Genomic DNA, 25,217 nt, shown 5'->3' on the forward strand with positions numbered 1-25,217 from the left:
TATATATAACACATGTGCTACACCTGGGCATATTTATTTTAGAAGACGTTTCGCCCACCAGTGACTTTACCAATTGAAGGTGAGGAAACTGGAGTCAGTGGGATAAGAGGTAATTAGTCCCTCATCCTGGATGAAGGTATTTACCACACCTGCTTCACCTAGACTGCGAAACACTGTTCATACAGATCGAACTGAGCTTTGAGTTGAGGTAGAATGACTACCCTTAGCCTGTAAATGTGTTGAGATATCATAACATAACTTGTAAATGTACTGAGATAACATAACATAACTTGTAAATGTACTGAGATATAACTTGTAAATGTACTGAGATAACATAACATAACTTGTAAATGTACTGAGATATAACTTGTAAATGTACTGAGATAACATAACATAACTTGTAAATGTACTGAGATATAACTTGTAAATGTACTGAGATAACATAACATAACTTGTAAATGTACTGAGATATAACTTGTAAATGTACTGAGATAACATAACATAACTTGTAAATGTACTGAGATATAACTTGTAAATGTACTGAGATAACATAACATAACTTGTAAATGTACTGAGATAACATAACATAACTTGTAAATGTACTGAGATATAACTTGTAAATGTACTGAGATAACATAACATAACTTGTAAATGTACTGAGATATAACTTGTAAATGTACTGAGATAACATAACATAACTTGTAAATGTACTGAGATATAACTTGTAAATGTACTGAGATATCATAACATAACTTGTAAATGTACTGAGTTATTATAACAGATCTTAGTCTGTAAATGAGCTGAGGAAGGAAAACAGTTTTTGGACGGTAGGTTCACCGAGCATTATTTTCTCAAGAACATAGACATAACAATGAACAAAGCGGCACTGTTTTTATTTTTAACGTGCGGTGGTTGTGTACGTGTATGAGCGCATGTATGTATGTGCTTACGATAAGTGAATGTGTGTGCATGTGATGGGTGTATGATGTCACTCTTGGCAGGTTCCCACAGGGTCAAGTTGTCACATCACAGCTCCCGGCTGGACTAAGTTCTTCATTCCGGGGCGTCTGAAGGTGTAGTGATGAAGACGGTGTGAGCCTTCTGTCTACAGTCGTTGGTGAAGAGTCGTAGTATGTGGGAGCATCCTTCCTCAAGGAAAGTAAATTACGGAACGGATGGAATAATAATAATAATAATAATAATAATAATAATAATAATAATAATAATAATAATAATAATATTTATTTCTACAAGTACATGTACACAGTATACAGACCATAGCTGACATCAATGACATACTACTATATAGAAAGCTCCTTGTTATGCTGAGCATTTCGGGCAAATTAGATAAATTTTTGTCCCAGGATGGGACCCACACCAGTCGACTAACACCCTGGTACCTACTTTACTGATGGGTGAACATGGATGACAGGTGTAAGGAAACACGTCTGTTTCCACAAATGTTTCCTCGAGTACAAACATCACTCGTTCCCTTATAAATAACCTAACTTTTCTTTGGGCTTAACAATTAAATTCAAACTACATTTGCATACTCTCCTAAGGAATTTGTTTATTTGACGTACGTACTGGATATGCGAGTTCTCTTTATATTCTAGTGACGAGGAGTCATTCATCTCCAACAATCACTAAGAGGTAATCAAAATCAACGTAGCAGAGCGTGGTTTCGATCCACGGACCTCTGGGTTATGGGCCCAGCACGCTTCCACTGCGCCACTCTGCTCTGACGAGAGAACACCTGCCCTTCCTCCCTCTCTTTTGTTATGAGAACTCTGGTGTACCTGACGAGTGGTCACCTGTGACCTGCCTCTCACCTTGTTCCTCTATCTTACACCTCTCCTTCCACCGCATTCACAACTTTTCCAGCTTTACCTCTAGAAGTCCTTCCATTAGGTGCCCTTGCTTCTAAGTGTAAGTTTATTTAGGTACATGCACACATAAGTATAATTATCATACATAGTGTAAACTACCTAGGATAATCCAAAAAAGTCAAATGGAATTATTTCCATTGTTATCCTTGTAATATCTTATTATTTAAACCTTAAAAGTTAAAACAGAAGTAACTCAGCTGTCTGAAAATCAATAGGAGATATACTATGAGTCAGGTAAACTGAGGATTAGTTTACACTAGGACCATAAATGTTAGTTATACAAGAAGTTACTCTCCTCCCTTTCTGTAGCTTCATTCATTAGGTACCTTGTAGCTGTCTTCCTGAACTGGCTCATGCTAGGATAGCCTTTGACATGTGCAGGCAGTCTGTTCCACTCCTTTATTGCTGTACAATAGTGTTCACCTTCCTCTAGTACCATACTGATTTTGGTTGCCAGCCTTGACAAACTTGGTAGCAAGGTACTCTGGACATTTCTTGTGACCAATATTATAAACGTAATCTACCTTCAGCTTCTTTACTGTCTTCAGCACGCAACAACTGGATAGACTGAATATTGAAGACAGAATAAAACAACTAAAGTTAAATCACGTTTATAAAATTGCTAACAGTGTCCAGAATATGTTGTTGCCACGTTTGTCAAGGTTGGAACCAAAGCAAGTATGGTACTAGGGGAAGGGAACACAATTTTGTACTATCTACATAAACACCTTTCATTGTGCATCAATAAAAAAATGGAGAGGATTGCCTGCACATGTCAAAGCCTCTCCTAGCATGAACCAGCACTCTCGTACCAACAAAATTTCAGCTTAACTTCTGCTTAAATACCAACATATCTTCACAGTTACATTACTTCATCATTTATACATGAACCATTTCTTTTGAAGATCCAGCATAACATTTTGTGCTTGTAAGATAAAGTACCGCCCCCGGGTGGGCTCGAACCACCAACCTCTCGGTTAACAGCCGAACGCGCTAACCAATTGTGCCACGGAGGCCTTGTAAAGTGTCTCATAAACATATCTCATACCTAATGATTGTAATTATAATCATAGTTTATAAAGCGATGGAGGGGTAAGCCAGTTGAAGGTCTCAGTCAGATGACTAAAAGCTCCAAGTTTTGGTCATCTGTCAGGAAACACTTGTTCTCTTTCCTGGACAACCCTTACCTAACGGTGGCGCGTGGCAAAACCTCTCGTTTTACACGGTGAGGGTCCGGGTTAGATTCCCGGCGAGGGCTGAAACATTGGGCATGTTTCCTTTCACCGGTTGTCTATGTTCACCCATTAGTACAAAATGGGTACCTGGGTGTTAGTAGACTGCTGTGGGTTGAATCCCGTGACAAAACTGGCCTAATTGCATAATAAGCGGCTTTCTATATAGTAGTATGTCACTGACGTCAGCTATGGTCTGTATACCTTGTATGTGTACTTGTAGAAATGAAGATATTATTATTAACCTAACCCAAACACTAATAAAGAGAATATATGTACATAAGAATGGAGGGTTAATTTCTAGGCTGGAATATTGCTGCACACTAACAGCACCTTTCAAGGCAGGTGAAATTGCTGACCTAGAAAATGTACAGAGAACCTTCACGGCGCGCATAACGGAGATAAAACACCTCAATTACTGGGAGCGCTTGAGGTTCCTAAAACTGTATTCCCTGGAACGCAGGAGGGAGAGATACATGATTATATACACCTGGAAAATCCTAGAGGGACTAGTACCGAACTTGCACACGAAAATCACTCACTACAAAAGCAAAAGACTTGGCAGACGATGCAACATCCCCCCAATGAAAAGCAGTGGTGTCACTAGCACGTTAAGAGACCATACAATAAGTGTCAGGGGCCCGAGACTGTTCAACTGCCTCCCAGCATACATAAGGGGGATTACCAACAGACCCCTGGCAGTCTTCAAGCGGGCACTGGACAAGCACCTAAAGTCGGTACCTGACCAGCCGGGCTGTGGCTCGTACGTTGGTTTGCGTGCAGCCAGCAGTAACAGCCTGGTTGATCAGGCTCTGATCCACCAGGAGGCCTGGTCACAGACCGGGCCGCGGGGGCGTTGACCCCCGGAACTCTCTCCAGGTAAACTCCAGGTAAAGTCTTATGGATCATATATCGCCTGCGAAATGACATCCATTCAGATTTGATCCCCTATACCTTATCTTTGATGAGTCCTGAGAGTTGTTCTACTCCCAGAGCCGGTCTTGGGCCAGGATTGTCTGGTGCTACCTTGGTCAACCAGGCTGTTGCTGCTAGTGGCCCGCTGACCCACATATCCATCACTCGTCAGGTACATCAGCTGACAGCTTTTTCAAGAGACAGAGAAGCCCTATGTGATGAAAGCAGAGTGGCGTAGTGGAAGCTGCTGGGCTTATAACCTAGAAGACCGTGGATCGAAACCACGCTCTGCTACGTGTTACTTTATCATCTGCAAATACAAATTGAATATGCCTTCACTAACATTTTAAGTGCTCGTGTTATTACTGGTTACTCAGTGTGTCATCACGGAGATGGTCACTAGCACGGGAGAGGTAGCTGGTTACTGTGTGTCTTCATGGAGATGGTCACTACCACGGGAGAGGTAGCTGGTTACTGTGTGTCTTCATGGAGATGGTCACTACCACGGGAGAGGTAGCTGGTTACTGTGTGTCTTCATGGAGATGGTCACTACCACGGGAGGGGTAGCTGGTTACTGTGTGTCTTCATGGAGATGGTCACTACCACGGGAGAGGTAGCTGGTTACTGTGTGTCTTCCTGGAGATGGTCACTACCACGGGAGGGGTAGCTGGTTACTGTGTGTCTTCATGGAGATGGTCACTACCACGGGAGAGGTAGCTGGTTACTGTGTGTCTTCATGGAGATGGTCACTACCACGGGAGAGGTAGCTGGTTACTGTGTGTCTTCATGGAGATGGTCACTACCACGGGAGAGGTAGCTGGTTACTGTGTGTCTTCCTGGAGATGGTCACTACCACGGGAGGGGTAGCTGGTTACTGTGTGTCTTCATGGAGATGGTCACTACCACAGGAGGGGTAGCTGGTTACTGTGTGTCTTCATGGAGATGGTCACTACCACGGGAGGGGTAGCTGGTTACTGTGTGTCTTCATGGAGATGGTCACTACCACGGGAGGGGTAGCTGGTTACTGTGTGTCTTCATGGAGATGGTCACTACCACGGGAGAGGTAGCTGGTTACTGTGTGTCTTCATGGAGATGGTCACTACCACGGGAGAGGTAGCTGGTTACTGTGTGTCTTCATGGAGATGGTCACTACCACGGGAGAGGTAGCTGGTTACTGTGTGTCTTCATGGAGATGGTCACTACCACGGGAGAGGTAGCTGGTTACTGTGTGTCTTCATGGAGATGGTCACTACCACAGGAGAGGTAGCTGGTTACTGTGTGTCTTCCTGGAGATGGTCACTACCACGGGAGAGGTAGCTGGTTACTGTGTGTCTTCATGGAGATGGTCACTACCACGGGAGAGGTAGCTGGTTACTGTGTGTCTTCATGGAGATGGTCACTACCACGGGAGAGGTAGCTGGTTACTGTGTGTCTTCATGGAGATGGTCACTACCACGGGAGGGGTAGCTGGTTACTGTGTGTCTTCATGGAGATGGTCACTACCACGGGAGAGGTAGCTGGTTATTGTGTGTCTTCATGGAGATGGTCACTACCACGGGAGAGGTAGCTGGTTACTGTGTGTCTTCATGGAGATGGTCACTACCACGGGAGGGGTAGCTGGTTACTGTGTGTCTTCATGGAGATGGTCACTACCACGGGAGAGGTAGCTGGTTACTGTGTGTGTCTTCATGGAGATGGTCACTACCACGAGAGGGGTAGCTGGTTACTGTGTGTCTTCATGGAGATGGTCACTACCACGGGAGAGGTAGCTGGTTACTGTGTGTCTTCATGGAGATGGTCACTACCACGGGAGGGGTAGCTGGTTACTGTGTGTCTTCATGGAGATGGTCACTACCACGGGAGAGGTAGCTGGTTACTGTGTGTGTCTTCATGGAGATGGTCACTACCACGGGAGGGGTAGCTGGTTACCGTGTGTCTTCATGGAGATGGTCACTACCACGGGAGAGGTAGCTGGTTACTGTGTGTCTTCATGGAGATGGTCACTACCACGGGAGGGGTAGCTGGTTACTGTGTGTCTTCATGGAGATGGTCACTACCACGGGAGGGGTAGCTGGTTACTGTGTGTCTTCATGGAGATGGTCACTACCACGGGAGAGGTAGCTGGTTACTGTGTGTCTTCATGGAGATGGTCACTACCACGGGAGAGGTAGCTGGTTACTGTGTGTCTTCATGGAGATGGTCACTACCACGGGAGGGGTAGCTGGTTACTGTGTGTCTTCATGGAGATGGTCACTACCACGGGAGAGGTAGCTGGTTACTGTGTGTCTTCATGGAGATGGTCACTACCACGGGAGAGGTAGCTGGTTACTGTGTGTCTTCATGGAGATGGTCACTACCACGGGAGAGATAGCTGGTTACTGTGTGTTTTCATGGAGATGGTCACTACCACGGGAGAGGTAGCTGGTTACTGTGTGTCTTCATGGAGATGGTCACTACCACGGGAGAGGTAGCTGGTTACTGTGTGTCTTCATGGAGATGGTCACTACCACGGGAGAGGTAGCTGGTTACTGTGTGTCTTCATGGAGATGGTCACTACCACGGGAGAGGTAGCTGGTTACTGTGTGTGTCTTCATGGAGATGGTCACTACCACGGGAGAGGTAGCTGGTTACTGTGTGTGTCTTCATGGAGATGGTCACTACCACGGGAGAGGTAGCTGGTTACTGTGTGTCTTCATGGAGATGGTCACTACCACGGGAGAGGTAGCTGGTTACTGTGTGTCTTCATGGAGATGGTCACTACCACGGGAGGGGTAGCTGGTTACTGTGTGTCTTCATGGAGATGGTCACTACCACGGGAGGGGTAGCTGGTTACTGTGTGTCTTCATGGAGATGGTCACTACCACGGGAGAGGTAGCTGGTTACTGTGTGTCTTCATGGAGATGGTCACTACCACGGGAGGGGTAGCTGGTTACTGTGTGTCTTCATGGAGATGGTCACTACCACGGGAGAGGTAGCTGGTTACTGTGTGTCTTCATGGAGATGGTCACTACCACGGGAGGGGTAGCTGGTTACTGTGTGTGTCTTCATGGAGATGGTCACTACCACGGGAGGGGTAGCTGGTTACTGTGTGTGTCTTCATGGAGATGGTCACTACCACGGGAGGGGTAGCTGGTTACTGTGTGTGTCTTCATGGAGATGGTCACTACCACGGGAGGGGTAGCTGGTTACTGTGTGTGTCTTCATGGAGATGGTCACTACCACGGGAGGGGTAGCTGGTTACTGTGCGTCTTCATGGAGATGGTCACTACCACGGGAGGGGTAGCTGGTTACTGCGTGTGTCTTCACGGAGATGGTCACTACCACGGGAGGGGTAGCTGGTTACTGTGTGTCTTCATGGAGATGGTCACTACCACGGGAGGGGTAGCTGGTTACTGTGTGTCTTCATGGAGATGGTCACTACCACAGGAGAGGTAGCTGGTTACTGTGTGTCTTCATGGAGATGGTCACTACCACGGGAGGGGTAGCTGGTTACTGTGTGTCTTCATGGAGATGGTCACTACCACGGGAGGGGTAGCTGGTTACTGTGTCTTCATGGAGATGGTCACTACCACGGGAGAGGTAGCTGGTTACTGTGTGTCTTCATGGAGATGGTCACTACCACGGGAGGGGGAGCTGGTTACTGTGTGTCTTCATGGAGATGGTCACTACCACGGGAGGGGTAGCTGGTTACTGTGTGTGTCTTCATGGAGATGGTCACTACCACGGGAGAGGTAGCTGGTTACTGTGTGTCTTCATGGAGATGGTCACTACCACGGGAGAGGTAGCTGGTTACTGTGTGTGTCTTCATGGAGATGGTCACTACCACGGGAGAGGTAGCTGGTTACTGTGTGTCATCACGGAGATGGTCACTACCACGGGAGAGGTAGCTGGTTACTGCGTGTGTCTTCACGGAGATGGTCACTACCACGGGAGAGGTAGCTGGTTACTGTGTGTCTTCATGGAGATGGTCACTACCACGGGGGAGGTAGCTGGTTACTGTGTGTCATCACGGAGATGGTCACTACCACGGGAGAGGTAGCTGGTTACTGTGTGTCTTCATGGAGATGGTCACTACCACGGGAGAGGTAGCTGGTTACTGTGTGTGTCTTCATGGAGATGGTCACTACCACGGGAGAGGTAGCTGGTTACTGTGTGTCTTCATGGAGATGGTCACTACCACGGGAGAGGTAGCTGGTTACTGCGTGTGTCTTCACGGAGATGGTCACTACCACGGGAGGGGTAGCTGGTTACTGTGTGTGTCTTCATGGAGATGGTCACTACCACGGGAGGGGTAGCTGGTTACTGTGTGTGTCTTCATGGAGATGGTCACTACCACGGGAGGGGTAGCTGGTTACTGTGTGTCTTCATGGAGATGGTCACTACCACGGGAGAGGTAGCTGGTTACTGTGTGTCTTCATGGAGATGGTCACTACCACGGGAGAGGTAGCTGGTTACTGTGTGTCTTCATGGAGATGGTCACTACCACGGGAGGGGTAGCTGGTTACTGCGTGTGTCTTCACGGAGATGGTCACTACCACGGGAGGGGTAGCTGGTTACTGTGTGTCTTCCTGGAGATGGTCACTACCACGGGAGAGGTAGCTGGTTACTGTGTGTCTTCATGGAGATGGTCACTACCACGGGAGAGGTAGCTGGTTACTGTGTGTCTTCATGGAGATGGTCACTACCACGGGAGGGGTAGCTGGTTACACGTTGTTTAGTTTTGGTTTACGTTCTCTCCAGGAGGAACTCATTTGTGGTTTTTAAACGAAAACGTTGTAGCAGAGCGTGGTTTCGATCCACGGACCTCTGGGTTATGGGCCCAGCACGCTTCCACTGCGCCACTCTGCTGTCTTCCACCCGTTGCTACTTGATAACAGATGTTAGTCAGTGTGCTTGTCGAGTGGCCACCTGTGCATTGCTCCTCTCTTCTCTCTAAGTTTATTTAGGCGCCTCACGGGTACACATAAGTACAATTATCATACATGGTGTAAATTACCTAGGATAACCCAAAAAAGTCAGTGACTTATTTTCATTTAGGCCCTTGTAATATCTTATTATTTAAACCTTCAAAGTTAAAACAACTAAGTAACTCAACTGTGCTGGGATCCGTTTGTCAAGTTCACCTCACCTTACTCCAGGTATCCAGGTTTACCCTCCACCTCGTCCTCAGCTTCCCTAGAGGTATCCTGAGTGAGTCTTACATAGGACCTTCGCACTGGGTGTCCTATTATCCTCAGAATGGTAAAAGAGAAATGGAGTGACTTGAAGAATGAGGCGGTGGGAGGTAAGTCTATTATACAGGGGCTCATCAATTATACCACCTGATTATTTCCCGTCACTCCATCCAGAGATTAGCCAAGAACTAGAGCTTACCTAGCCAGGCAAATTCAGATGGGAACCATACATAGTTTTAAGACGAGGTTTGATAAAGCTCATGGAGCAGGGAGAGAGAGGACCCAGTAGCAATCAGTGAAGAGGAGGGGCCAGGAGCTATGAATCGACCCCTGCAACCACAAATAGGTGAGTACACACACACACACACACACACACAGTAGCAACCGGTGAAGAGGCGGGGCCAGGAGCTAAGAATCGACCCCTGCAACCACAAATAGGTGAGTACAAATAGGTGAGTACACACACACACACACACACACACACACACACACACACACACACACACACACACACACACACACTCACACACACACACACACACTGTCACTGACGTGTATAGTATGCAAAGTCATGGAGAAGATTATCAGGAGGAGAGTGGTGGAGCACCTGGAACAGAACAAGATTATAAACAACAACCAGCACGGATTCATGGAAGGTAAATCCTGTGTCACAAACCTTCTGGAGTTTTATGACAAAGTAACAGAAGTAAGACACGAGAGAGAGGGGTGGGTTGATTGCATCTTCCTGGACTGCAGGAAGACCTTCGACACAGTTCCTCACATGAAATTAGTGCAGAATTGGAGGATCAGGTGCATATAACAGGAAAGGCACTGCAATGGATCAGAGAATACCTGACAGGGAGACAACAACGAGTCATGGTACATGATGAGGCATCACAGTGGGCGCCTGTGACGAGCGGGGTCCCACAGGGGTCAGTCCTAGGACCAGTGCTGTTTTTGGTATATGTGAATGACATGATGGAAGGGTTAGACTCTGAAGTGTCCCTGTTTGCAGATGATGTGAAGTTAATGAGGAGAATTAAATCGGACGAGGATGAGGCAGGACTACAAAGAGACCTGAACAGACTGGACACGTGGTCCTGCAACTGGCTCCTCGAATTCAACCCCGCCAAATGCAAAGTCATGAAGATTGGGGAAGGGCAAAGAAGATCGCAGACAGAGTATAGGCTAGGTGGCCAAAAACTGCAAACCTCGCTCAAGGAGAAAGATCTTGGGGTGAGCATAACACCGAGCACGTCTCCAGAAGCACACATGAACCAGATAACTGCTGCAGTATATGGGCGCCTGAGAAACCTGATAACAGCGTTCCGATACCTTAGTAAGGAATCGTTCAAGACATTGTACACTGTGTACGTCAGGTCCATACTAGAGTATGCAGCACCAGTTTGGAACCCACATCTGGTCAAACACGTCAGGAAACTAGAGAAAGTGCAAAGGTTTGCAACAAGGTTAGTTCCGGAGCTCAGGGAAATGTCCTACGAAGAAAGGTTGAGGGAAATCGGCCTGACGACGCTGGAGGACAGGAGGGTTAGGGGAGACATGATAATGATATACAAAATACCGCGTGGAACAGATAAGGTAGACAGGACGTTCCAGAGAGGGGACACAGAAACAAGGGGTCACAACTGGAAGCTGAAGACTCAGACGAGTCAAAGGGATGTTAGGAAGCATTTCTTCAGTCATAGACCTGTCAGGCAGTGGAATAGTCCCAGAAAGTGATGTAGTGGAGGCAGGACCCATACATAGCTTTAAGACGAGGTATGACAAAGCTCAGGGAGCAGAGAGAGAGAGAGAGAGAGAGAGGACCTTGCAGCGATCAGTGAAGAGGCGGGGCCAGGAGCTGAGTTTCGACCCCTGCAACCACAATCAGGTGAGTACACAGGAGCTATGACTCGACCCGTGCAACCACATATAGATGAGCACACACAGCAGAGGTATGATAAAGCTCACGGCTCGGGGAGAGTGACCTAGTAGCGATCAGTGAAGAGGCGGGGCCAGGAGCTCGGACTCGACCCCCGCAACCTCAACTAGGTGAGTACAACTAGGTGAGTACACACACACACACACACACACACACACACACACACACACACACACACACCGGGGCCAGGAGCTCGGACTCGACCCCCGCAACCTCAACTAGGTGAGTACACACACACACACACACACACACACACACACACACACACACACACACACACACACACACACACACACACACACACACGCACACACACACAAGACAAGGTGGACAGAGATAGGATGTTCCAGAGAGGGGACACAGAAACAAGGGGTCACAACTGGAAGCTGAAGACTCGGACGAGTCACAGGGACGTTAGGAAGTATTTCTTCAGTCATAGAGTCGTCAGGAAGTGGAATAGCCTAGCAAGTGAAGTAGTGGAGGCAGGAACCATACATAGTTTTAAGAAGAGGTATGACAAAGCTCAGGAAGCAGAGAGGGAGAGGACCTAGTAGCGATCAGTGAAGAGGCGGGGCCAGGAGCTGAGTCTCGACCCATGCAACCACAATTAGGTGAGTACAATTAGGTGAGTACATGCACACACACACACACACACACACACACACACACACACACACACACACAGGAGGAAAATGAGGGGATGCAGAAGACAACCAGGTCAACCCCAGTCCAGCCAAACACTCTAAACCAAAACACCCATGCCACATCCAATGCCCCCACCCACTACATTACAAACTCCACCCCCACAGCAACCACCCATAGTTCCTTATCAGGTCTCCCACTTCCCCAACCCCAATGCACCTCCCAGACCACAGTCTTAGAAAAGAAGTTGAAGGTGTGGTATACAAATGCAGATGGAATAACAAATAAGTATGAAGAGTGGCACGAAAGAATCAAGGAGACATCCCCAGACATAATAGCACTCACAGAAACAAAACTCACCAGAATAATAACAGATTCAATCTTTCCACCCGGATATCAAATCCTTAAGAAAGACAGAGGGAGCAGAGGGGGAGGAGGAGTTGCACTGCTCATTAAAAACCAGTGGGGTTTTGAGAAAATGGAAGGAATGGATGGCACGGGTGAAAGGGACTACTTAGTAGGCACAATCCAATCTGAGGGACATAAGGTGATAATTGCAGTAATGTACAACCCACCACAGAACTGCAGGAGGCCAAGAGAAGAATACGATGAGAGCAACAGAGCAATGGTCGACACACTAGCCGAGGTGGCCAGGAGAGCACACATGGAGGGAGCAAAGTTACTAGTTATGGGTGATTTCAATCACAAAGAGATTGACTGGGAAAACCTGGAGCCCCATGGGGGTCCCGAAACATGGAGAGCCAAGATGATGGATGTGGTACTGGAAAACCTCATGCATCAACATGTTAGAGACACTACCAGAGAGAGAGGAGAGGATGAACCAGCAAGACTGGACCTTGTATTCACCTTGAGTAGTTCGGACATCGAGGATATCTTGTATGAAAGTCCCTTGGAAGCTAGTGATCATGTGGTTCTGTGCTTCGACTGCATAGTTGAGCTCCAAGTGGAGAGAGTAGCAGGAATAGGCTGGGAAAAACCAAACTACAAAAGGGGGAACTACTCAGGCATGAGGAACTTCCTTCAAGACATTCAGTGGGAGAGGGAACTGACAGGAAAACCAGTACAAGAAATGATGGACTATGTGGCAACAAAATGCAAGGAGGCAGAGGAGAGGTTTGTTCCCAAGGGAAACAGAAATAATGGGAAGAACAGAAAGAGTCCTTGGTTCACCCAAAGGTGTAGGGAGGCAAAAACTAGGTGTACTAGAGAATGGAAAAGGTACAGAAGACAGAGAACTCAGGAAAATAAAGAGATTAGCCGAAGAGCCAGAAACGAATATGCACAGATAAGAAGGGAGGCTCAGCGACAATATGAAAATGACATACCATCGAAAGTCAAGACTGACCCGAAGCTGTTGTACAGCCACATCAGGAGGAAAACAACAGTCAAGGACCAGGTAATCAGACTGAGGAAGGGTGATGGGGAATTCACAAGAAACGACCGAGAGGTATGTCAGGAGCTCAACACGAGATTTAAAGAAGTATTTACAGTGGAAACCAGTTGGACTTCAGGAAATCAGAACAGGGGGGTACACCAGCAAGTGCTGGATGAGGTACATATAACCAAGGAGGAGGTGAAGAAGCTGCTATGTGAACTTGACACCTCAAAGGCGGTGGGACCAGACAACATCTCTCCGTGGGTCCTTAAAGAGGGAGCAGAGATATTATGTGTGCCATTAACAAAGATCTTCAACACATCATTTGAAACTGGGCAACTCCCTGAGGTATGGAAGATGGCAAATGTAGTCCCAATTTTTAAAAAGGGAGACAGACATGAGGCACTAAACTACAAACCTGTATCACTAACGTGTATAGTATGCAAGGTCATGGAGAAGATTATCAGGAGGAGAGTGGTGGAGCACCTGGAAAGAAACAAGTGTATAATTGACAACCAGCACGGTTTCAGGGAAGGAAAATCCTGTGTCACAAACCTACTAGAGTTTTATGACAAGGTGACAGAAGTAAGACAAGAGAGAGAGGGGTGGATAGACTGCATTTTTTTTGGACTGCAAGAAGGCCTTCGACACAGTTCCTCACAAGAGGTTACTGCAAAAGCTAGAGGATCAGGCACACATAACAGGAAAGGCACTGCAATGGATCAGAGAATACCTGACAGGGAGGCAACAACGAGTCCTGGTACGTGACGAGGTGTCAGAGTGGGCGCCTGTGACAAGCGGGGTTCCACAGGGGTCAATCCTAGGACCTGTGCTGTTCTTGGTATATGTGAATGACATAACGGAAGGGATAGACTCAGAAGTGTCCTTGTTTGCAGATGATGCGAAGTTAATGAGAAGAATCAAATCGGATGAGGATCAGGCAGGACTACAAAGAGACCTGGTCCAGCAACTGGCTCCTTGAATTTAACCCTGCCAAATGCAAAGTCATGAAGATTGGGGAAGGGCAAAGAAGACCGCAGACACAATATAGTTTAGATGGCCAAAGACTGCAAACCTCACTCAAGGAAAAAGATCTGGGGGTGAGTATAACACCGAGCATATCTCCTGAGGCGCACATCAATCAGATAACTGCTGCAGCATACGGGCGCCTGGCAAACCTACGGATAGCGTTCCGATACCTCAGTAAGGATTCGTTCAAGACTCTGTATACCATTTACGTCAGGCCCATACTGGAGTATGCAGCACCAGTTTGGAATCGACACCTAGTCAAGCACGTCAAGAAATTAGAGAAAGTGCAAAGGTTTGCAACAAGACTAGTCCCAGAGCTACGGGGATTGTCCTACGAAGAAAGGTTGAGGGAAATCGGCCTGACGACACTGGAGGACAGGAGGGTCAGGGAAGACATGATAACGACATATAAAATACTGCACGGAATAGACAAGGTGGACAAAGACGGGATATTCCAGAGAAGGGACACAGACACAAGAGGTCACAATTGGAAGTTGAAGAGTCAGATGAATCAAAGGGATGTTAGGAAGTATTTCTTCAATCATATAGTAGTCAGGCCGTGGAATAGCCTAGAAAGTGACGTAGTGGAGGCGGGAACCATACATAGTTTTAAGGCGAGGTATGATAAAGCTCATGGAGCAGGGAGAGAGAGGACCTAGTAACAATCAGCGAAGAGGCGGGGCCAGGAGCTATGACTCGACTCCTGCAACCACAAATAAGTGAGAACAAATAGGTGAGTACACACACACACACACACACACAGGTACAAGTTTCCGTAGTGTAGTGGTTATCACGTGCGCCTCACACGCGCAAGGTCCCCGGTTCGATCCCGGGCGGAAACACTTTTTAGGCTCATGGAGCAGGGGAGAGTGAATCTAGTGAAGAGGCGGAGCCAGGACCTATGAATCAACCTCTGCAACCACAATTAAGTGAGTGCACACACACACACACACACAAAGAAATAGGCGAGTACACACACTCGACCCCCGCACCCACATATTAGGTAAGCATACACACAGGTAGGTAAAGTCTCCCATGTGAATTACTCATTACTTTGTAATTTGTTCATGACTGTAACCATGTATAGACGTGTTGATGATTCATTACCTTTGTAACTTGCCATGATTGTGACCAGATCTACCTGGAGTTCATTACCACTGTAGCTTGTTCAGGTATCATAACTTTGTGGCCCAGTCCCTGGACCCGTTAAGTACCTCTGTAATCTTTTGACTACCACCCACAGGATGGGTATGTGATGACTACCACCCACAGGATGGGTATGTGATGACTACCACCCACAGGATGGGTATGTTACCTGGAGGTTATTCCGGGGATCAACGCCCCCGCGGCCCGGCCCATCACCAGGCCTCCCGATGGATCAGGGCCTGATCAACTAGGCTGTTACTGCTGGCCGCACGCAATTCAACGTACGAGCCACAGCCCGGCTGATCCGGCACTGACTTTAGGTATCCGTCCAGCTCTCTCTTGAAGGCAGCCAGGGGTTTATTGGCAATTCTCCTAATGCTTGATGGGAGGCTGTTGAAAAGTCTTGAGCCCCGGACACTTACGGTGTTTTTCCTTAGTGTACCAATGGCGCCCCTACTTTTTATTGGGGGCATTTTGCATCGCCTGCCCAGTCTTTTACTTTCGTAGGGAGTGATTTCTGTTTGCAGATTTGGGACCATTCCTTCCAGGATTTTCCAATTGTAGATTATGATATATCTCTCCCTCCTGCGTTCCAACGAGTACAAGTCAAGTGTTTCCAAGCGTTCCCAGTAGTTAAGGTGTTTGACAGAACTTATACGTGCAGTAAAGGATCTCTGTACACTCTCTAGATCTGCGATTTCACCTGCTTTGAATGGAGATGTTAATGTACAGCAGTATTCCAGCCTAGAGAGAACAAGTGATTTGAAAAGGATCATCATTGGCTTGGCATCTCTCGTTTTGAAAGTTCTCATTATCCATCCTATCATTTTCTTTGCACGTGCGATCGTGGCACTGTTGTGATCCTTGAAAGTGAGATCCTCAGACATTACTACTCCCAGGTCCCTTACATTATTTTTCCGCTCTATTGTATGGCCAGAGTCAGTAGTATACTCTGTTCTAGTTATTATCTCCTCCAGTTTTCCATAACGGAGTAGTTGGAATTTGTCCTCATTGAACATCATATTGTTTACCGTTGCCCACTGGAAAACTTTGTTTATATCTTCTTGGAGGTTAACCGCGTCCTCAGCAGATGACAGCCTCATGCAGATCCTAGTGTTATCCGCAAAGGATGATACGATGCTGTGGTGTATATCTCTGTCTATGTCTGATATGAGGATGAGGAATAAGATGGGGGCGAGTACTGTGCCTTGTGGAACAGAGCTCTTCACTATGGCAGCCTCCGATTTAACTCTGTTGACCACTACTCTTTGTGTTCGATTTGTTAGGAAGTTGAAGATCCATCTCCCCACTTTCCCAGCTATTCCTTTAGCACGTATTTTATGGGCTATTACGCCATGATCGCATTTGTCAAATGCTTTTGCAAAGTCTGTGTATATTACATCTGCATTCTGATTTTCTTCCATGCATCCAAGGCCATGTCATAGTGATCCAGTAGTTGTGAGAGGCAGGAGCGACCTGCCCTGAACCCATGTTGCCCTGGATTGTGCAGATTTTGGGAATCCAGGTGATTTGCAATCCTGCTTCTTAGCACTCTTTCAAAGATTTTATGATGTGGGACGTCAGAGCTATTGGTCTATAGTTCTTAGCTAATGCTTTGCTGCCACCTTTATGGAGTGGGGCTATATCCGTTGTTTTAAGTGACTGTGGAATTTCACCCATGTCCAAGCTCCTCCTCCATAGTGTACTTAGGGCACGCTAGAGGGGTTTCTTGCATTTCTTAATGAAAACAGAGTTCCACGAGTCTGGGCCCGGGGCTGAGTGCATGGGCATGTTGTCAATGACTTTTTCGAAATCTATCGGAGTTAGGGTAATGTCGGAAATCTGGCATACATTTATGGAGTTTTGAGGCTCATTCATGAAGAAATCATTTGGGTCGTTGATCCTCAGACCGATTAGTGGTTCACTAAACACAGAGTTGTACTGGGATTTCAATATTTCACTCATTTCCTTGTTGTCATCTGTGTAAGTCCCATCCTGTCTGAGTAAGGGCCCGATACTAGATGTGGTATTTGCCTTGTTTTTGGCATATGAAAAGAAATATTTTGAATTTCTTTCAATTTCACTAATAGCTTTAAGCTCCTCCTGCCTCTCCTGGTTCCTGTAAGAGTGACTACCACCCACAGGATGGGTATGGGGTGTATGATAAACATATTAAACTTACTAATCATGAACCTTTGTGTATTGTTCCTGTTACGGTATTGTGCCGTTTTATTGTTTTATTCTTTAGTCGATACTTGGGAAGGGAGCATGTATACCTTCCATAGTAAAATTATATATATATATATATATATATATATATATATATATATATATATATATATATATATATATATATATATATATATATATATATATATATATATATATATATGCGCAAAACAACCACTCTGAATAGAATAGAGAAATTCCAAGCGCTTTCGTGACTACTCACATTATCAAGGAACTATGAAAGTAAAGCATCCAAGGAAGCTATATAACGGGTCTGGCCAACACCTCACTATCAGATCCCACAACGGTTAAACACCTGACGCGCGCCGGCCCAACTGGACAGGTCATTTGCACAACCCACCAACAAACTATTCTACCCAAGAAAAGTTTTAAAATTATTATTTGTCCAGTGTATTATTAAATTCTTCCCAAATTCTATTAATTATAAATGGATCTAATTTATATAAACCAAAGGAAATATTCATATTATTGTCAAAACTGCTTTTTATGAAACAAGATTCAATTATATTCCTGTCGACCATGGACTTGCTTCATACAACTTTCTCAACTTTTTGAAAATCAATTGGATGGTTAAAATCTCTTACATGAATAAATAGAGCATTGGAATCTTGTCCAGTTCTAATGCTATATTTATGTTGTTTTAATCTTAGTTCGAGATTTTTACACCAGGCCACCGGGCCTGGTAGCAGCAAAAATAGTTATTAGCGTGTTGTTCTCTCTTCCAACTTAGCGTTCACCTATCCTGCTGCCTCTTCCTCCCTATACGAGCCCCAGTAACATTACTGCCTATGAAATATAGTCTGGTGATACTGACATGTGGATACAGACACTTATGTACACTTCTGGACATTTATTAGAGGACTGAAGAAGCCACTTGTGGCGAAACGTTGCCTTTAATAAATGTCCTGAACTGCGAGTGCCTTTTTCCACTGCTTCCCATCTCTTCACCTCCCATGGTAGTTTATTGTGTACCTGCAGCTCATCTTGTGAGCCACAGCTTATCCTGTGAGCTGCGGTTCATTCTGTGAGCCGCAGCTCACAGGAACAATAACTACTTTGGTACTTACTAATTCCATAAATTTTCCTACAGTGGAGGTTAGGCTAATTGGTCTATGATTCGAAAGATAAAAGGTGATTTTGTTCGGATTTTAAACCCCGGAGGGTTAACTACCCAGGATAACCCAAGAAAGTCAGTGCTTCATCAAGGGACTGTCTGTCTTATTTCCATTGTGATCCTTCAATCTTGTCCCCCAGGATGCCTCCCACACCAATCAACTAACACCCAGGTACCTATTTACTTGCTAGGTGAACAGGGACAGCAGGTGTAAGGAAACGCGCCCAATATTTTCATCCTTGCTGGGGATCGAACCACGGACACTGGCAGATGGTGTAAGTTTATTTAGTAAGTACAGGTACACATAAATACAGTTACAAAATTATCATACACAGTTACATATGCGTAAATTACCTAAGATAAGCCCCCCCCAAAAAAGTCCAAGTCTGAAAGGTCGTCATAACTATCATTCACCTATGTGAGAGTTGTGTGTACATAGGTGTCAGTGGGTGTACCTGGTCAGTGTTCACTCGAGACCTGCCTCCCACCTCGCTTCTTCCCTTACATCTCTCTAGCAGTAAGTAGGTACTAGTCGACTGGTGTGGGTCGCATCCTGGGGACAAAATTGTCCTAATTTGGCCGAAATGTTCCACATAACCAGGGACTTTCTATATAGTATGTCACTGATGTCAGCTATGGTCTGTATAAGTTGTATCTTGTACTGGTAGAAATAAAGATTATTATTATTATTATTATTATTATTATTATTATTCCATCACAATCTCAGCTTCCTCAGTGTTCTGGTTCCTTCCTTCTACCTAGGTGTCATTTTCTCTATATTTTCTCCCTTTTATCAGTAGTTCTGAGTTATTATATGTAGTGAAGAATTCACTAAAAAAACAGTAACATGTTTTCATCCAAGATCTTTAAAAAAAACAATTTCTTTAATATATCATAAAAAACAGATTTCTTTAAGTGACTTAAAAAAAATTCTAAGGTATCTTAAAAACAGATTTTTTTAGGTATCTTAACAAACATATTTCTTTAAGGGATTTAAAAAAAAGTGTTTCCGTCCATGATCTTGAAAAAAATGGTTTCCTCTCAGAATTAAAAAAAGAGAGAAAAAAAAAAAACCTGTTTCCGCCCGGGATCGAACCGGGGACCTTGCGCGTGTGAGGCGCACGTGATAACCACTACACTACGGAAACCTGTACAGACACGTCTTTATGAAAATTACCTAATAAATAAGCTTATATGGATAAGATAAGATAAGATAAGATTTCGTTCGGATTTTTAACCCCGGAGGGTTAGCCACCCAAGATAACCCAAGAAAGTCAGTGCGTCATCGAGGACTGTCTAACTTATTTCCATTGGGGTCCTTAATCTTGTCCCCCAGGATGCGACCCACACCAGTCGACTAACACCCAGGTACCTATTTGCTGCTAGGTGAACAGGACAACAGGTATAAGGAAACGTGTCGAAATGTTTCCACCCGCCGGGAATCGAACCCGGGCCCTCCGTGTGTGAAGCGGGAGCTTTAGCCACCAGGCCACCGGATTTTGTTCGGATTTTTAGCCCTGGAGGGTTAGTCACCTAGGATAACCCAAAATAGACAGTGCGCCATCGAGGACTGTCTGTCTTATATCCATCTTGTCCCCCAAGATGCGGCCCACACCAGGTGACTAACACCCATGTACCTATTTGCTTGCTAGGTCAACGGGACAACAGGTGTAAGGAAACACTCCCAGTGTTTCTACCATTGCCGAGGATAGCACCCCAAAAGGTCGATGAGATTTGTTTCTGTTGAGGCCCTTGACTTATTTTGATATGGGCCCCTTGGGTTATTTCCATTGGAGCCCTTGACTTATTCCAGTAGGGGGCCTTGACTTCCATTGGGGCCCTTGACTTCCATTGGGGCCCTTGCTAACACCGAACAGTTTATAGAAATTAAATATGATAGCTTTCAGGATTAAATTCTATCGACTAGACCTGGGTCATTAAGTCTAAATGTCCCATGTACACGAGTCATCAAATATCGTCAAGCAGATGTGTAAAACACATGTGTAGGGGGTTTACTATCTTTACTGATGTTTCGCCCGGTTGAATTGCTGGTCTGGGCGTTGGAGCAGCGGCCAGGTCAGGTCAGGTCATGGGAGGGGTCGCAAGACCAAAACATAACCTGGGAACTATTTACTGGGGGCGCCATGTTACCACTTTTTTTGTGGTTGCGGGGTCGAGTCAAAGCTCTTGGTCCCCGCATCACACGGTGTGGACACCTTGTGTTGATATCAAGGTAGGTAAGTTTATTTAAGTTCAGGTACACATAATTACACAAATTATCATAGTAACATATGTGTAAATTACCTAGGATAACCCCAAAAAATCACTTATTTCAATTGAAGTCCTTGATGCCAGTAATCAGATCCGTCTTAGGCCACTCATCAGGGTACGACAAGGGACCTGTGAGAAATTATATTGGTGAATTTGACAAGTACAATACTGAATTAGCATTTCACACATAACTGGGGAGACGAGCTGTTGGAGTGTGAGCAGGGTAATATTTTGTGAAGGGATTCAGGGAAACCGGTTAGCCGGACTCGAGTCCTGGAGGTGGGAAGTACAATGCCTGCACTTTAAAAGAGGGGGTTGGGATATTGGATGTTTGGAGGGGTATCTAAACTATCGTATCTGGGCTCCTCTGCGAAGAGTGATTATGTATGAGTGATGGTGAAAGTGTTGAGTGATGGTGAGTGTTGAGTGATGGTGAAAGTTTTTCCCTTCGTTTTGGGTTTTTCTTTCTTTTTGGGTCACCCTGCCTCGGTAGGAAATGGTCGAGGTGTTGAAAAAAATATAGAAACTGAGAACTCTGGTACATCTAAAACGGATATTACACTTACTGATATTAGTTGTACCTCGGAGACAAGTGTAACTTAAGCATCAGTGGGTCACAACACTGTCCCTCCGATACCTACCTACCTGGAGGGTATTTCGCCGATCAAATAAATATATTTTATACAAGTTTACAATAATTTAATAATAAATAAGCACAATGAAATATTTTTTTCGTTGCATTCAGAATGATTTTTGCGAAAGTGTTGCATACACAAATTTTCGCTTGCCTTATTCGGCAAGAAGAGCGTTGCTATTTAAGCCAAAATAGCAAGTTTTAATTATCGGCACATTATATATATATATATATATATATATATATATATATATATATATATATATATATAGATATATATATATATATATATATATATATATATATATATGTCGTGCCGAATATGTAAAACTGGTCAATTAGCAAGAGCTCATTTAAAATTAAGTTCTTTCTAAAATTTTATCTTATACGTTTAAAGATATATATTTTTCATTAATGTTAATGTAAAAAATTTTAATTTTGCAACAAAAGAATCTTTTAAAACTTACCTAACCTTATAACAAGAACAATTTATTTTAGCCTAACCCAACTAAATATATTTTAGATTTCTTTACTATAATTTAATACTAAACAAACACAATGAAATATATTTTTTTCGTTAGGTTCAGAATGATTTTGGCGAAATTATTGCATACACAAATTTTCGCTTGTCCTATATGGCAAGATGAACGATACACAAATAACCCGCACATAAAAGACAGAAGCTTACGGCGACGTTTCGGTCCGACTTGGACCATTGACAAAGTTCGGACCAAGTCGGACCGAAACGTCGTCGTAAGCTTCTGTCTTTTATGTGCGGGTTATTTGTGTATCGTTCCAGTCACGGTATTGTGCCTTTTTGTTATTTAAAGATGAGCGTTGCTATTTAAGCCAAGATCGCAAGTTCTGCCTATTCGGCACGACATATATATATATATATATATATATATATATATATATATATATATATATATATATATATATATATATATATATATATATATATATATATATATATAATTACATAATAGAAAAATATAATGGACATATAAATCTTACTCACCAAATTATGGTCCTGGTGATATATCCTAACACCTTCCTTTCCGTAGGCAACTAATATTGAGTAATAAATAGTTACATTACCTGTAGTAAGAATTAATTCACACTGGGAGGCGCATATTACATAGTTGATGATACATGTGACGGATAATGTAGGTACTCACCAACAGCTCATGTTTCATCCGTATTATCCTTATTTTGATAGTTTCGCTTTGTATATGAACCTTTCTAGATATACGTTAAATTCACTTATATATAGGACACTATATTTGTCAATATTATTTCTATCGGCTTGGATTAAATGAGATTAATTATCCACAAATCCCATTTCCGTTCCGTATTACTCCGCCATTTTCGTTGCTCTACATTTTTCGTACACAATACATCTTTTCACTTAATTTAATAACACTTCCAGGTGTGTACTACATTTTCTTTATTGGAATATTAATTTATTTTCAGCATTATAAGAAGTACGTTTTACTTAATTATCATAAAAGAGAAAATTAATAAGGGATGTTGGTTCCTCTGTGGCTTAACATCTTTTAAAAGTTACAGCAACACTACACTTAAACAACGTTATCTACACTATATCCTTCAATTATTACACTAATTACATCAAAATTATAAAAAAAAATTATCCACTGGACCTATTTACTGGTGAGAACCAACAGGTGTTAAAAATTAGGTTACAGTGGAAAAACTTAAGATAAAAAGGCGATAAAATTCAGCGGTCGAACAGAAAACGTAGCCACTGTTCCCCACTAATATGCCATAATTCAACTGTTCAAGGTTTCTTTAGCACACCCGTTTGACTTTTTACAGCACTACCATAATGTGTGGTTAAGAAGCGCACGAGTTTTCTTGTCAACTAATATCATGTTTATTTTCCCCCTATAATCTGCCTTGTCCATAATTACTATTGCATTTGCTTTGTCTGCTTTCGTAAAGTGAAGTCCAGGATCATTCCTTAATTCATGGTATAATCTAACAAATCTTTGAGGACAATTGTGTTGTAATGAGCAAAGCTCAGACCTTTGCAACGTATATTTGTTAAGTTATATCATGAATTAAGGAAAAATCCTAGACGTCACCTTACAAAAGCAGACATAATGTATTAAGAGACAGCCATACCATCCACCTCATCCAGGGTTCGACCCCGGGTACTTTCATTAGTGCTTCTACCACAGCACTATAACGTGATTTACCGCACGCACGCACGCACACGCACACACACACACACACACTAGGTGAGTACACACACACGGCTAAGAGCTGAGACTCGACCCCTGCAACCAAATTTAGGAAATACACAGGTGAATAAACGCGGACATAGGAGTTGCTAATCGACCCCTGCAACCACATGAAGGTGAGTACACACCACACACACACACAGCTGTGACTCGATCCCTGCAACCACATAAAGGTGAGTACACACCACACACACAGGAGCTGTGACTCGATCCCTGCAACCACATAAAGGTGAGTACACACCACACACACAGGAGCTGTGACTCGATCCCTGCAACCACATATAGCTGAGTACACATACATTATAGTTCCTAAGCCTGCCTAGCTGTATAGCCCTTGTGGCTTAGCGCTTATTTTTTATTATAATAATTATTATTATTATAATCAAAAAGAAGCGCTAAGCCACAAGGGCTATACAGCGCTGCTATATAATAATAATAAGCCTGCCTAATAATCTTGCTAAATCATCTAATACTGTTTACAACCTCCCCCCCCCCGCACCGTTAACCATTGCTGGTGCAAGTCCCGTTGGTTAACGGTCAGGCACCACTTACTAGCGCTAGCCGCGAAAAAACACTAAACCCAGAGGGTGAGCTTCAGCTCCTGGGCTATTCTGAAATGCTGTGTTTACTATTGACCTTCCATTTGGTGAACCTTGTGAAATAAATTATACTTTATTATTCTCATGGCCAATTAGGTGACGCCGTTTTTGTATACCTTCCCAAACATTGTGCATCCACGAGTGCATCAGTGTAGAGTACTTGTACCAACATTTGCTGAATTATTATTATTATAATCAAGGGGAAGCGCTAAACCCGGAGGATTATACAGCGCCTGGGGGGGATGTGGAAGGCATTCAGGCTTAATTCGGGGAACTGGAGCACAGATCCAATTCCCTAAATCAAGAGCCCCTCACCAACATCAAGGAACCTTCCTTGAGGGGAACATTTGCTGAAATGTTTCCAAATGAGCCCCAGCGGTTTCCATGGGAACTCAAGGGTTTCCATGGGGACCCAAGGGTTTCCAGAGGGGACCCAAGGGTTTCCAGAGGGGAACCCCAAGGGTTTCCAAGGACAGGAAGAAATCAGGAGGGAACGCTGAATGAGGAGGGAACGCTGAACCCGTACGGGGCATACGGTTCACAGGGGAAAGGGGGAGAAAAATGGGAGGTAACCCACTTTGATCCAACGTGGAGTGCAACTCCGAATTCCTGGTATCAAGAGCCCCACCACCAGCATCAAGGGTAACCCTTCGTAAAAATATAAGATTTACGAGTTGTCATTCCCCTAAGCATAATCTGAGGTAAGAAAACAAGATA

General features: G+C 44.4%; 5 non-coding genes across 5 annotated transcripts; 1 reads left to right on the forward strand and 4 right to left on the reverse strand.

Moving 5' to 3' along the window:
• Positions 1–1,669: 1,669 nt before the first annotated feature.
• TRNAM-CAU (transfer RNA methionine (anticodon CAU)) lies at positions 1,670–1,741 on the reverse strand. The gene has a single exon. It is a non-coding gene; the product is annotated as a tRNA-Met (tRNA).
• Positions 1,742–2,831: 1,090 nt separating this feature from the next.
• TRNAN-GUU (transfer RNA asparagine (anticodon GUU)) lies at positions 2,832–2,905 on the reverse strand. The gene has a single exon. It is a non-coding gene; the product is annotated as a tRNA-Asn (tRNA).
• Positions 2,906–8,812: 5,907 nt separating this feature from the next.
• On the reverse strand, positions 8,813–8,884 carry TRNAM-CAU (transfer RNA methionine (anticodon CAU)). Its single transcript has one exon. It is a non-coding gene; the product is annotated as a tRNA-Met (tRNA).
• Positions 8,885–14,988: 6,104 nt separating this feature from the next.
• Positions 14,989–15,061, forward strand: TRNAV-CAC (transfer RNA valine (anticodon CAC)). Its single transcript has one exon. It is a non-coding gene; the product is annotated as a tRNA-Val (tRNA).
• Positions 15,062–19,804: 4,743 nt separating this feature from the next.
• TRNAV-CAC (transfer RNA valine (anticodon CAC)) lies at positions 19,805–19,877 on the reverse strand. Its single transcript has one exon. It is a non-coding gene; the product is annotated as a tRNA-Val (tRNA).
• Between the last annotated feature and the right edge of the window lie 5,340 nt (positions 19,878–25,217).

This window comes from Cherax quadricarinatus, chromosome 59 (assembly GCF_038502225.1).
Source record: "Cherax quadricarinatus isolate ZL_2023a chromosome 59, ASM3850222v1, whole genome shotgun sequence".
NCBI lineage: Eukaryota > Metazoa > Arthropoda > Malacostraca > Decapoda > Parastacidae > Cherax > Cherax quadricarinatus.